This window comes from Artemia franciscana, chromosome 7 (genome assembly GCF_032884065.1).
Source record: "Artemia franciscana chromosome 7, ASM3288406v1, whole genome shotgun sequence".
NCBI lineage: Eukaryota > Metazoa > Arthropoda > Branchiopoda > Anostraca > Artemiidae > Artemia > Artemia franciscana.
The window spans coordinates 14,657,505-14,671,314 of record NC_088869.1 but is presented as its reverse complement, the minus strand read 5'-3'; the positions used below and the strand labels follow the sequence as shown (position 1 = coordinate 14,671,314).

Sequence of the window (13,810 nt, the reverse complement as noted above, 5' to 3'; positions counted from 1 at the left end):
AGCGAAACATAGTTTCTTAACAAAATCTGTTAGACATTTATTATATACTATTAATATATTTATTTTTGTATTATATATTTTACATATATACATATATACAAGTATATATATATATATATATATATATATATATATATATATATATATATATATATATATATATATATATATATATATATATATATATATATATATATATATATATATATATATATATATATATATATATATACTAGCTGTTGGGGTGGCGCTTCGCGCCACCCCAACAGTCCCGGTCTGTAAATACATTCGTTTTTGAATTGGTATATGATGAAATAATTTTTTGTTTTTTTCCTTTTTTTCTTTTTAGTTTTTTTTTGGTTTTTACCTTTTTTTTTAGCTTTTTTAGTTTTTTTTTCTTTTTCTTTTTAGTTTTTTTTGTAGTTTTTACCTTTTTTAGTTTTCTATTTTTATTTCTTTAGTTTTCTTTTTCTCCTTTATTTTTCAGTCTTTTTCCTTTTTTTAGCTTTTTTTTCTTTTTCAGTCTTTTGTATTAATGCTAAAGCCAAGGTTCGAATCTGGAACCTCTCGGACCTAGAACCTGGAACATAACGCTTTACCAGCTCAGCTACTTCGGCTTGAATACATTTACCTTTTTTATTTTTTTTTATTTTTATTTTTATTTTTTTTAGTTTTCTTTTTCTCCTTTATTTTTCAGTTTTTTTTTTCTTTTTTAGTATATATATATATATATATATATATATATATATATATATATATATATATATATATATATATATATATATATATATATATATATATATATATATACAATTACATAATATAATCTTTGTGAAGATTAGATTATGTGCTTTAGCAATATTTGTGCTTTTAAGCAAAAGTTAAATATAAAGTTTCTAGGAGAAAGTTTTTGGTTTGTAAGTGTTGAATTTGCGAGTTGTTTTAGTATTTTGCATTCAAATCAAAAGTTAAACCGCTGGGAAGATAAAGTGAGAAAGTAAAGGTATTTAAGGTTTGGTGTTAAAATGGACCAAATCCAGAAATGCAACTTTTGAGATATAGGCTTCTGCATTTAACTGAAAGAAATTAAATGCTGTATATTGGCTTATAATTTTGTTACGCCAGTAGACATTTATATAAGGGGTGTATGATACGAATCATACACCCCTACGATTTAGTAGAAGCTACGAAGTAAATAAATGAAACGAACTGCATTTGGTTGATTGTTGATATTAGAATGATGAAGTTGAACCGGTCGAAAAAAACAACTCCCAAGACATCGATTTTATATTTAATTGATTAAAATTTAACCCTGCACGTTGCGCATTTTTAAATTCTATTTTGTTTTTGCAGACACAAATATTGAGCGAGATTAATCTGAACATATTTAAATTAAATTTAGTACTTATCTGTTATAGCGTATATGTTAAGTTCTTCATTTAAGCAGATCCTGTTTCTCTTACTAATCTTAATGAAATATCACAAAATATGATGAAAATATAATACTTTATAAACAAGTCTGGGCTATATATTTGCGCATTAGGGAGGGGGGGGGGTTAAAATATAGCGGGTCTGCATGCCTAATGTGATAGATACAATTATTCTGCCTATAATGTAGTAAGAATTGTTTTCTAACTTCACACTGTCCAAACACTTTACCCACCCTCCTAGCCCAAATTATATGTTTCCCATCTATTCTGTCACTTCTCTTTGCCTGGTCTCAGGCTAAGCTGAAAAAAAACTAACGATGAAGCCGGTTCTACAGTGGATGAAGAACTTAAAATTGGCGCTATAACAGATAAGTACCTTAAATTTTTCTACTTTGATTTTATTTTCTTATGTTTTTATCCTTTATCTCTTGTCATTATTTTGTGCATTTATTCAGTTTTTCTGTTATTCTTGAACCGTATTTATCTTTTCTCTTATTTTTATTTTTCTTGTTTAATCCAACAGTGTGTAAAGTAGGGGGTTTGAATATAGCGGGCCCAAAATGATAAAAAAAAATAAAGAAACTTTTGTGGAAAATTAATACAAAATCCATAAAAAAAAAATGTGGCAACTAACAGCTTAAGCAGGCTTATGTCTCCTTCAAAGTGGTAGTTGTCATTGGGTATCAATAAATTTATTACCTTTATCTTTGATTATTTTATTACCTTTATCTTTAATTAATTTATTATCTTTATCTGGTTTGTTCCAAATTTTCCTCAAAAAAGATATCCGAGCTCTCTGCTTAGCGTATTTTCGGTACTTTACATTTTTACTTTATTTGCTACCATGGTATAAGAATAGAAAACTGTGCAGAATTTTAATGCTCCACATATAACGGCCAAACTGGCCCTGTTACATGAGGAGTTGCCCGAGTCTGCTTTTTCAAATTTTCAGCTATTTCATGGTCTTACCCCATGTTTTTGTTCTAGCGGATCGTTTTTTGTTTTATTCTGGTCTCGCTTTTTTCTTGTAATTTATTGCTTCACTTTTATCTTGTTTATAGTGGGTTAGACATAAATTAATATTATTAATATTCAGACTTTTATAAACGAAAAAACTCGTTAAATTTAACTAATAAATGTCACTTATTTGTTTTGACAGTCCAACAGTAATCCTGTCCTGAAAACTTCATAATTTTGACAGTACCAAAATTTTGGTTTTCTGGAAAGAATAGACCTCATTTGGGTGCAAGAGGTAAATCTATTTTTATATTTTGATGTCCTTTCAAACAGTTCGTGGTAACGAACTGTAGTAAGGAGCGACCCGGCTCAATAGTAACCAAATCTCTAAAAAACGAAATTTTGATACCAATAGTTACATAAAAAAAATTGCATTTTAATGCTGATTTTAAATATATAAGTTTCATCAAGTTTAATCTTACCCATCAAAGTTACGAGCCTGAGAAAATTTGCCCTGTTTTGGAAAATAGGGGGAAACACCCCCTAAAATTCGTAGGATCTTAACGAAAATCACACCATCAGATTCAGCGTATCAGAGAACCCTACTGTACAAGTTCCAAGCTCCTATCTACAAAAATGTGGAATTTTGTATTTTTTTGCAAGAAGACATATCACGGATGCGTGTTTTTTTTTCCAGGGGTGATCGTATCGACCCAGTGGTCCTAGAATTTTTAGAGATGGCTCATTCGAACAGAAATGAAAAGTTCTAGTGCCCTTTTTAAGTGACCAAAAAAATTGGAGGGCACCTAGGCACCCTCCCACGCTCATTTTTTTCCCAAAGTCGTTGGATCAAAATTTTGAGATATCCATTTTATTCAGCATAGTCGAAAACCTTATGACCATGTCTTTGGTGACGACTTACTCCCCCACAGTCCCCGTGGGAGGGGCTGCAAGTTACAAACTTTGACCAGTGTTTGCATATAGTAATGGTTATTGGGAAGTGTATAGACGTTTTCAGGGGGATATTTTGGTTGGGAGGAGGGGTTGAGAAGAGGGGCTATGTGGGGGAAACTTTACATGGAGGGATTTGTCATGGGGGAAGAAAATTTCCATGAAGGGGGCGCAGTATTTTCTAACATTATATAAAAAACAATGAAAAAATAAATATTAAAAAGTTTTTTTCGACTGAAAGTAAGGAGTAGCATTAAAACTTAAAACGAACAGAAAATATTACGCATATAAGGGGTTCACCTCCTCCTAATACCTTACTCTTTACGCTAAAGTATTTTTAGTAATTTCAACTGTTTATTCTACGGCCTTTGTGATTCAGGGGACAAAATTTAGGCTTTAGTGTAAAGAGCGAGGTATTGACGAGTGGGCGAACCCTCTCATATACGTAATAAAAACATACGAATATAGAAGTTCGTTACGTAAGCTAATTCATAAGTTACGTATATCTTTTACTAATGAAAACGTTCGTAAAAAACTAAAAGTTCTAGTTACCTTTTTAAGTACCCTAAAAATTGGAGGGCAACTGGGCCTCCTCCCCCCTCCTTTTTCTCAATGATTCGATCAAAACCATGGGAAAGCCATTTAGCCAAATAAATAAAAATACAAATTTCACTTTAATTATTCATCTGCGGAGAGCTAAATCAAAACATAGATTAACTAAAAAACGTTCAGAAATTTATCAATTTTGGCGGTTTTTAGTCTCAAAAAATAAAAAAAAACAAGTTTTTTAACTGAAAGTAAGGAGCGACATTAAAACTTAAAACGAACAGAAATTACCCCGTATATGAAAGGGGCTGTTCCCTCTTCAACGCCCTGCTCTTTACGCTAAATTTTATACTGTTTTAAAAAGTGGAGTTGAGAGAAAGAGTCTAACTTTAGCGCAAAGAGCAGGGCGTTGAAGCGGGAACAGCCCCTTTCATATACGGGTAATTTCTGTTCGTTTTAAGTTTTAATGTCGCTCCTTACTTTCAGTTAAAAAACTTGTTTTTTTTTTATTTAATTGTACTCCAAGGATGAGACCCCAGCTTGCTTGTCGTGTTCTCCCTAAGAAAGCTCTCTAAGAAATGCCTACTGCCATAAAAAAGGCTTCATCACTTAGTCTGTATCTTATTTCAGACTATATTAATCAGCAAGGTTAAACCTTGGGACAATCCATAGAATTGCCCTTGGGATAAAACCAGATTGCAGCTCCTAGATTGGTCAACTCAGCAAATCCGTCTTCTTAAGACTAAGTCTTGATTTTATCTGGGAATAATAGTCTCTCCCTCAACATATTTCTTTGAATGTTAGTTTTACTGATACGATCCTCTTTGCTCGATTAATGGCTATCGTTTTGTATAGAGCAAGATGACAGTAGAATTAATACCAATTTTCGGAGAACTTTTCTTTTTATATATTTAATTGTATTGTTGGAATGGACGACGTAGATAGTAAACAGAAAAAAAGGAAGAAAAGAACAAAACGAAAATTCAAAAAAAGTTTCGTCAACACTTATCAGCAAATTTAGAATTTTGAACAATTTCAAAATATTGAAAGTTTATTAATTTCAAATTTCAACAGCTAAGTTGTATTTCTTTGACAATTGTTGAGTTTTCGGTCGAGTTTTTATCACAAATTCTCAGTATGTTTGATGTTTAATTAAGTCAAAACAAAACACACCATGTACTTACAGCTTGTCAACATTAGCTTTGGAACTGCTAAGGCTATTAAGTTGAAACTTCAAGGGAATGCTGAGAGATACATTTAGCTAACAAAAGACACTTTGTGAATCCAGCTATTCAACAGGGCGTATCTGCAATAGCTCTGAAACAGCTTAGTGAATTTAGTTGAAACTTTAGGAGAATATTGAGGGGCATATTTAATTCACTTTGACCACATCACTTTTAGTAAAAATGGAAGTAAAATCAGCCAGTTCAACAAATTTATTAAAAACTTAAATAGAAAAATATAATAATTCTAAAAAAATTAAAGAACAAGACGAAAATTCAGAAAATGTTTAGTGCAACGGCTATAAAAAAATATTGGGTTTTCAATCATTTCAAAATATTTCAAATTTAATATGTTGAAACTACAACACCTAAGCTGGATTTCTTCGACCGTTGTTGAGTTTTCATTTTGCTACTGAAGTTTCTTTTTTCTTAAGTAAAGCTAGTTGGATTTCATCTATGGCCTTTTGTTTTCTGTTTTGTTTAGAAAAAAAGTTACATTTAATCTATTGTCGTTGAACTTTCACTTTGCAAAAAACTGATGACAAATTTACTTCCATTAGTAGTAACTTTCAGGGTATGTTGAGGGGGATGTTGAGTTTAAAAAAAAAAACTAGGTACATTTATGTTTTCAAAAGGGCGTATCTATAATCTCTTAGAAATGGCTAAGGCTATCAAGTTAAGACTTTTAGAGAATGTCAAGGGGGTATTGAACTAAATAAAAAGATCCTATATGTACATCCAAGTTTTCGGCCTTACTATAACACCTCAGGAACGGCTAAGAACATCAAATTGAAACTTTCAGGGAATGTCTAGGGAGTATTGAGCTAAATTAGAAGACAATGTAAACATTCAAGTGGTCAAAAGGGCGCATCTACAATATATCAGGAACAGCCAAAGGTATGAAGTTGACAATTTCAGGGCATTTGTGAGGGGAATGTTGAAATAGATTAAAGGCCACTGTGTGCATCCATGTTTTCAAAAGGCCGTATCTACAGTATTTAGGTATTGTTAAGGTTATTAAGTTGAAACTTCCCGTTTATGTTCAACTAAATCAAAACACACTATATAATTCCAGCTTGTCAACAGCGCGTACCTAAAATAGCTCTGGAACAGCTAAGGATACTAATTTGAATCTTTAAGGGAATGTGGAGGAGCACTTTTAACTAGCAAAAGACACTTTACGAACCAAGGATATCAACAGGGCATATCTCCAATAGCTCTTGAATAGCTAAGGATATTAAGTTGAAAGTTTAAGGGAATGTTAAGGGGCATATTTAACTAACAAAAGACACTTTGTTAATCCAGGTTGTAGAAAAGGCACACCTGCAATATCTTTTGATTATTAAATTAAATTGAAACTTTCACGAAATGTTGAGGTAGATATTGAATTAAATAAAAATACACTAAATGAAATAATGTCGTCAAAATATTTTGTCAGCAATACCAAAGGAGTAGCTATATTAAACCAAAGTCGAGCAGACATTAAACCAAAGACAACTAGACACCACACCAAAGACACAGGCATTAAACTAAAGATGAACAGATATTAATCCAAAGACGTGCAGACATTTGACCAAAAACGAGTAGACATTAAACTAAACACAAACATACATAATAGTAAAAGATGTTAAGCCTGATTCGGCCATGATTCAGGCGCACTCGTCTGAATTAATCACGATTTTGTCACGATGTCCTCATTGATAGTTTATGTGACTTACTAGCAAGTGATCACCTGCATTTTTGATTCCATGCGGATTGGTCTCTTCCACGAATTCGTAAAAATCAAATTTTTTTGGAATGTTTTTACTTGATTTAGAGTAAGGGACTCCTGTCAGGTGCGTTATTTTGAGGCGGACTTTTGGGGAAATGCTTTTGGGGATTCCGTAGCACCTGGGACAAGGGCCATAGATTACCCACATTTCTTGTGGCTATGACCCACCAGCAGGGAGTTCTATTCAGATGTTTTTGTATGATGTTCTTTCTTTTTCTTAATTGTTTTGTTTTAATTGTTTACTTGATCTGTAATTATTTTTGTATGTGGTTTTTCTTTTTATGTCTTTTTATTTTCATGTTTTTATGTCTGTCAGACAGGCTTTCCTGTTAGTTTATTCGGATTATGCAAAATTTCTGCACAAAAAAGTACCACAAGCTTATCTTTTCAGCAAGTTTTTTCATGGGTTAATTTTTTTCAGGTGGTGTCCATTTTTAAACTGAAAGGAAGATAAACTATAATCCTAAGAAATAACACTAAACACGTTTCTTAGAAATTTGAAGAATACTCTGAAATTGTAGAAAGCTCTCATTTTTTAACATAAAGAAAACGCTGGAAGAATTCCTTGAGAATCTCATTCAAAGAGAAAAAAACGTCTAAGATAGTCTATTAGGAGTATTTTCTCAAATCTTTCTAATCACCTTTCTAAAACGAATTCCAGCAAATAAGACTCGACTTTTAGTCTCTCTTCAAGGCAGATATTTGAAAGATATTAGAGCAAGATGTGACCAAGGGAAAATTACATTTTCTCATAGCTTCAGGGACTAAGTAAAGGTGTTTTTAATTGTGGTTCGAATTATTGCTTAATTTTTGCATCTGACAATCAGCTACGGTAATTTAAATACCGTTCACCGTAATAAGGACCCTTTTGACATTATTTCATTGTTTTAGAACAAGTGGTTCTAGTTTGGCGCTCACCGTTTTAAGGACACTTTTGACTTTATTTCGTTGTTTTAGAAACAAAGCAAAGGTTCTTTTCAGTTATAACTGTAATTATGGGCTAATTCTTTTAGCTGACAATTGGATGCGTTAATTCGAATGATGTTCTGCGTTTTAAAACGCCTTGGACGTTATTTCGTGGTTTTTAATTGCAGTTCAAAGCATGACATAGTTATGTAAACTGAAAATCAGCTTCAGTAATTAATTGACCTTATATTACATTTTGTATGTTCCGTAATTATGTATCACAGGATTATTTCTGTATGATGTTTGCTTCCACTGGGAAACCGACGATTCCATTAAACTCGATGATGAGTGAAAACGTATAATTATGAGCGGGAGAAGCACCGGTTCTGGCTAATGTCGGAACGTGGTTATTGAGGACCATTCCTGGCTGCTGTTATGGCCAGTTCGGATGATATAGATTTAATCGGAGCGGAAGCCTTAATCCTTGTGATATTTCTGATTGCTATGGGTATAAGATACGTGATTGCCAGGGTTGCCCCGTTAATGCATTATCGCCAAATATGACGGTATTACAGGTAATTCAGTAAACAAACTGGAATGTCAATTCGAGTTTGTAAATCCAATATTTTCCTTTCTCAACAAGTTAAAATATCATTAATGATTAGGGGATTTTCAGCTATTGAGATTCCAATTTTTTCGTTCATTAATATTACATACAATTCTGGTTGAATTTCAGACATTTTTTTATGGTGTGGAGCAGAAAGACTGAAAAATACATAATGGGTTTTTCGACACATACCAACTTTATTTTGCTGCAGAAGAAGCGATCTCTGTATTGATTTAGGAACCCGACTGACTGACCGTATTTCGGACAGTAGATTGTACGAAAATATGGTTCAATCCCGCTTTCTAGGGCTATAATGAGAGATAGGTTGAGTTTGACATGGCTCGGGCAGGCTGTGTAGATAAAGAATGACAGATTGCCAAATATAATCCAATTGGCGCAAGGTTTAAAGATATTCTAAAGAAAGATGTTCCAATGAAGACAGATACACTTCCCCGCTTTGCAAAGTTAAAGAGGATTATTTGGTGCATTGCTTGAGCCGGTGCCACGGGCTCTCTACGATAAGGGAAGGAATATTTGGAAAAAATTACGTCGCCTCAGTTTATACGTAGAATAGTGAGGTATCTGGAAATTCTATTTAAAAAAAAATCCTAGCATAAGGCAAATGTAATGTTTCATTTAAGTTCTTTTTTCCAAGCGTTAACTTTTTTTTTTTTTTTTTTTTTTTTTTTTTTTTTTTTTTTTTTTTTTTTTTTTTTTTTTTTTTTTCAATCATCGTAGTTCCAAGTATTGAGTACTATTATCATATCAATGTAGTGTTTCATTTAAGTGTTTTATGATGATCACTTATCAAAGTTTATGTTATTTGTGCCTTTCATTTATGTTATTTTACTGTGTTCATGACCGTATTTTTGGCTTCGGAATACACTTATCTATTTATCTATCTAGTGTCTGTTTCGGCCAACCGTCCAGGGCTAAACGGAGAACAGGTTGGAGGATGTCGTAAAGACAAATTTAAGAAAAATGGGAACTTCCTGGGAGGGTATGAAGAGGGAGGCTTTGAATAGATTAGGATGGAGGAAGAGAATGCGTAGTTGTGTTGGCCTCAGACGGCTGTGGTGAGTTTTTAGTAGTGATAGTAGTATTCCTATTTCATTATATGTGTATATGCTAGCGTAAAAGACCGAAATTGTAGAATGTCGACTTTCACCGGTGCGAGTCTACATTCACAAATATGGATGTTGACATTCACCGGTGAGAGTCAAGATTCAACATACTTCGGTAGACCTAAGGGAATAATAATTGTGTGTTTATGTGTGCATGTACTCTATGTATTTTTTCTTAAATTGCTCCAGAATTATTTTTTTTTTATGAAAATTGGTACACTGAGATTTTTTGGCTTGAAAAAAAGATCTAGATTGGAAAATTAATTTAGAGGCTGGATTAAAAAAAAACGCATGTGAATGACATCACATTCAAATAGGGACTTACATCATTTTTCCCAGGGATTATCGTACTGTTTTGTAAAATGACGTGTGCAAAATTATACAAGATGTGAATGAACCCAAACAGCTAAAGCACAAGACATGGAAAAAACGTCTGAGCTAATGATGAACGATAATTAGACATGATGAAATCGTTTAGAAGCCATGAGACAACGAGCATCACAGCAAATCACCACCGAGAATGATTCAAAGCGAAATATATGGGTAGAAGAAAAGCAGCAGCGAGTATAGCAACGAATCGCAAACAGGAATAATGCGCAACGAAGTTTGCAGCTAAAAGACTTGCAACAGCAAACATTACTAGAAATCCCAAACAAAACTGATGCAGACAAAAAAAAATATGTGATTAATGCGACAACGAGCATGATCAATTGATTAGGAAGTATTCGTAAAGTAGTCAAACTTATAATGGAATGAAGGAACGTGTTATTTTAGGAAAATTCCAGTGAACCACAAACGAAAATGATGCACAACAAAACTGCATTTAGAAAACAAGTGACAGCAAGAATCACATCAAACCGCAAATGAAAAATCGCACACGCAAAGGATAAACTGAAAGGAGGAATTGAATTCACGCCAGAATTACTAAATTCAATGAGAATTTTTGGTTTGCCATCCCATGACTTTAAAACTAAAGAATAAAATGATAATTATGCTAATATGTAATTTGGGAATCACATATATACAAGCCTGCCATCTGCCGAGTGCCAGTGACCAAGCAAATATATATATACATATAAAAGAGATTAACATATTTATTTGTATATCAAGATAATTTCAAGTTTTTTAATAATAATTTTAAGCAACAAATCTGTACGTTTTACTATATAAATTCGTGTTGGATATATAAAAAATAGATTATTTTATCAGCAGATGATCAATAATCTTAGATTTAATCAGGATATGAGTTTGAGGTTTCAACTGTTCCCGTGCCAATTCAATACACCAGTTTAATTTTAAAAAAGAAACGTATCCAAGTAACCTTGATTACGATTGGGTTTGGGTCTCCTAAGAGATTTTGATCAGAGCTCTCGGATGCTCTATAAGTGTCTTAGGTTCCTCTCTTTTATCTGGCTAGGGAGCAATGAAATGTAACAAAGCGACTTCCCCTATGCTACACCTCACTGAAATTAGATTTTACCTGTCAAGGGGAGTAAATCCATACAGGGAGTAGAACATTGCTAAGAAAGAAACGTTCCCAAGATACGATTTAGAACCTTGAGAAAATTCTGAAGAGATAGCAAAATGGTCGCTTGCCGCAGGAACTCACTGCTCTAGATCGACTGACTATCTGTCACTTGTTTTTGAATCTTTGCAGACTAAAATTATAGTTTTTTGCCTCAAAATGGCTTGAAATGTCAACTTGTTATGGCATGACCTCTTCTTTTATCTAACTATCCCACTAGTACTTTGAATTTTTGTGAGCCTTCTCCGGACATTCTACGATCATTGTCTCAATACAATCATCCCCTAAGAACAGAAAAAAAATGAACACGCATCCGTAACCGTCATTCTGTGGAAAAATGTTAAATTTCGTATTTTAAGCCTCTGCTTTTATGTTCTCTCATATGCTGAATTTAATAGTTTATTTTTCATAAGATTGCAGCCATATGTGTTTCTTAGTAAAATTTAAACTGACCTTTAACATCCCCCTCCCCGTTCTTTCACCATCACAATAAGATTTTTAGAACCGCTACTTTAATAAGAAATGAAAAGAAAATTAATTTTTCTTTAAAGTGATGTCGCTGTCTAAAATTTTATGTATATGGCTTGCTCCTGTTCTTATGAATTAATAGTTAAATCTATGCAATCAGTGTGAATAATACACTTAGTGGTAACAAACTGTAATTAAGGAGCGACTCATTCTACTAGTAACTGAAATTAGAAAAGGAGTTATGATAAAATATATTTGTAAAAATTCAGATTTTTACGGAATTTCTAAACATATAAAGTTCAGTAAATTATGGCTTCCTACCAAAAGTCACAAGACTGAGATGGTTTTTCTGATTTCTGAAAAAGGGGCAAAACGCCCTCAAAAGGGCAAATAATCTTTGGTAAAATTTACACCGTCAAATTAAGTCTATCAGAGAACCCTATTGTAGAAGTTTCAAGCCCTTATTTACAAAATGCGATACATAGCATATTTTCTGAGAAGTATGATCTCAAAGCCGTGATGGTTCTGTTATTTTTTTTCTGCCATTGGTGTTTGTACTGAATCAATACCCCTAGAAAATTGGGAGGAGGCTTATTCAAACGGAAATCAAAATTTCTAGTTCCAGTTTTGAGTAGCAAAAATAATTTTGTCATTACAAGTGGTATTTTTGTCATTTTGAAAGTGGTGTTGACAACCATTTTGCCCCAAAAAGGAAAAAAGCAATCGATTGAAATTCGGAGACATTCCATCAATCTAAAATTATTAAACGTACAAATAACAGTTTAATAGGGACAAATCCTTTTATTTGACAGTAAAACAATAACAAAAACTTCAGGATATTTCGGTCACAAATACAATGGTTTTATATGGGACCAAATTATTAAAAAATTACTAACCGAATCATTAAAATTATTAAAAAATCATTTATCGAGCTTCCTAGTTTCAGAAGTAGTAATATTGTGAATAAATGGTTAATACAGACATTTGTTTCTAAATGTCTTCACTTAACAAAGGTTATTTATTCCAGACTTGTTAAAATTAAATGAAGTAATGTATAATAGCTTAGCACCTATCATGGAGGTCGTTAGGTTTTTTTGTTGGTAGGAAGGGGAAGGGCTCCTGATTCCTCAAAAGCGCATTTTTATCGTATAAAATATAAATCTTCGTGAGCTTTTAAATAAATATGCAAGGTAATTTGGGGGGAAGGAGTGAAGTTAATATCGAATCTCCCTTCATTCGTGGGAGTATTTTTGGATTTATCCTGTAATTCGGGTGTTGTGGGGTAATAGCTTCCTCCTTTCCTGCAAAAAAATTTCCCGTATAAAGTAAAATATTATTTCCTTATACTTAACGACACACGTGGTAAAGAGGGAGTGGGGCGTTCTTGAGCGTCACCAAGAAATTTCCCAGGGGTTCGGGGGGAAATTTCTACTAGGAGCTTTGCTTTTACCTAAATTTAAGTTGGAATATTTCTCATTTTACTAGCTGTATGTATTAAATAATGTTTTTTTATGTCCCAGTGTGGTAAATGAGTTTTTTTTTGTTTTTTTTTTTATATGGTGGTTATGAAGTTAGAGATAAGCTACTGACGATTATGAATATTATTTGTTTAAAATGGGAGACACCTAGGGATTTTAGGAAAACTATAACTAAACCTCTCCTTTGTAAAGGTGATAAGAGTGAGTGTGGTAATAATATAGGCGCTAGTTTAGTCTCTCTATGAAGCAAATTACTCAGTATGATAGGACACCGAAGGCCTGAGGCACACTTGGTGCTTTTTACAAAACGCTCCCTAGAGGCGTATACGATAGTTAGGTATTTGTGTCTTATAGCCACCGCACTCAAGTTCCATCGAGAAGGGAATTTTGATTAATGCTAATGAAATAAAACAAAATGTGATGAAAATATAATACTTTATCAACAAAATTATGGAAGGGGGGTCGTCCAGACTGTATTATATTAAATACGTAACCTAACCTAATCAATATACCAACTAAAAAAAATAATTAAAATATAGCTACAATTTGGTTTCCCACCCAACCGAAGCTAACATTGTCTGTCATAAAGACCATGAAAACCGATTGTTGTCTCAAGTTCTAAATACAAGCTCTTGAGTGAGGTGGCTATAAGACAAGTACCGATAGTTATTCTTCTTCTTTTGTAAAACAGCACATGGAATTCATAACAGACTCCTTTAGGGTTCTAGGAGGTTTCTTCTCCTCCGAGAAAGATTTTTTAGATTTTTGAAAATATAAAAAATCAGCACAATCGGCTCTTTAATTATACAAAAAGGATCTTCAAC

At 32.9% G+C, this 13,810-nt stretch overlaps 1 non-coding gene across 1 annotated transcript; it reads left to right on the top strand.

The window, feature by feature from the left end:
• The first annotated feature begins 8,051 nt into the window (after nt 1-8,051).
• LOC136029782 (small nucleolar RNA U3) lies at nt 8,052-8,255 on the top strand. The gene has a single exon (XR_010618109.1). It is a non-coding gene; the product is annotated as a small nucleolar RNA U3 (small nucleolar RNA).
• The last annotated feature ends 5,555 nt before the right edge of the window (nt 8,256-13,810 follow it).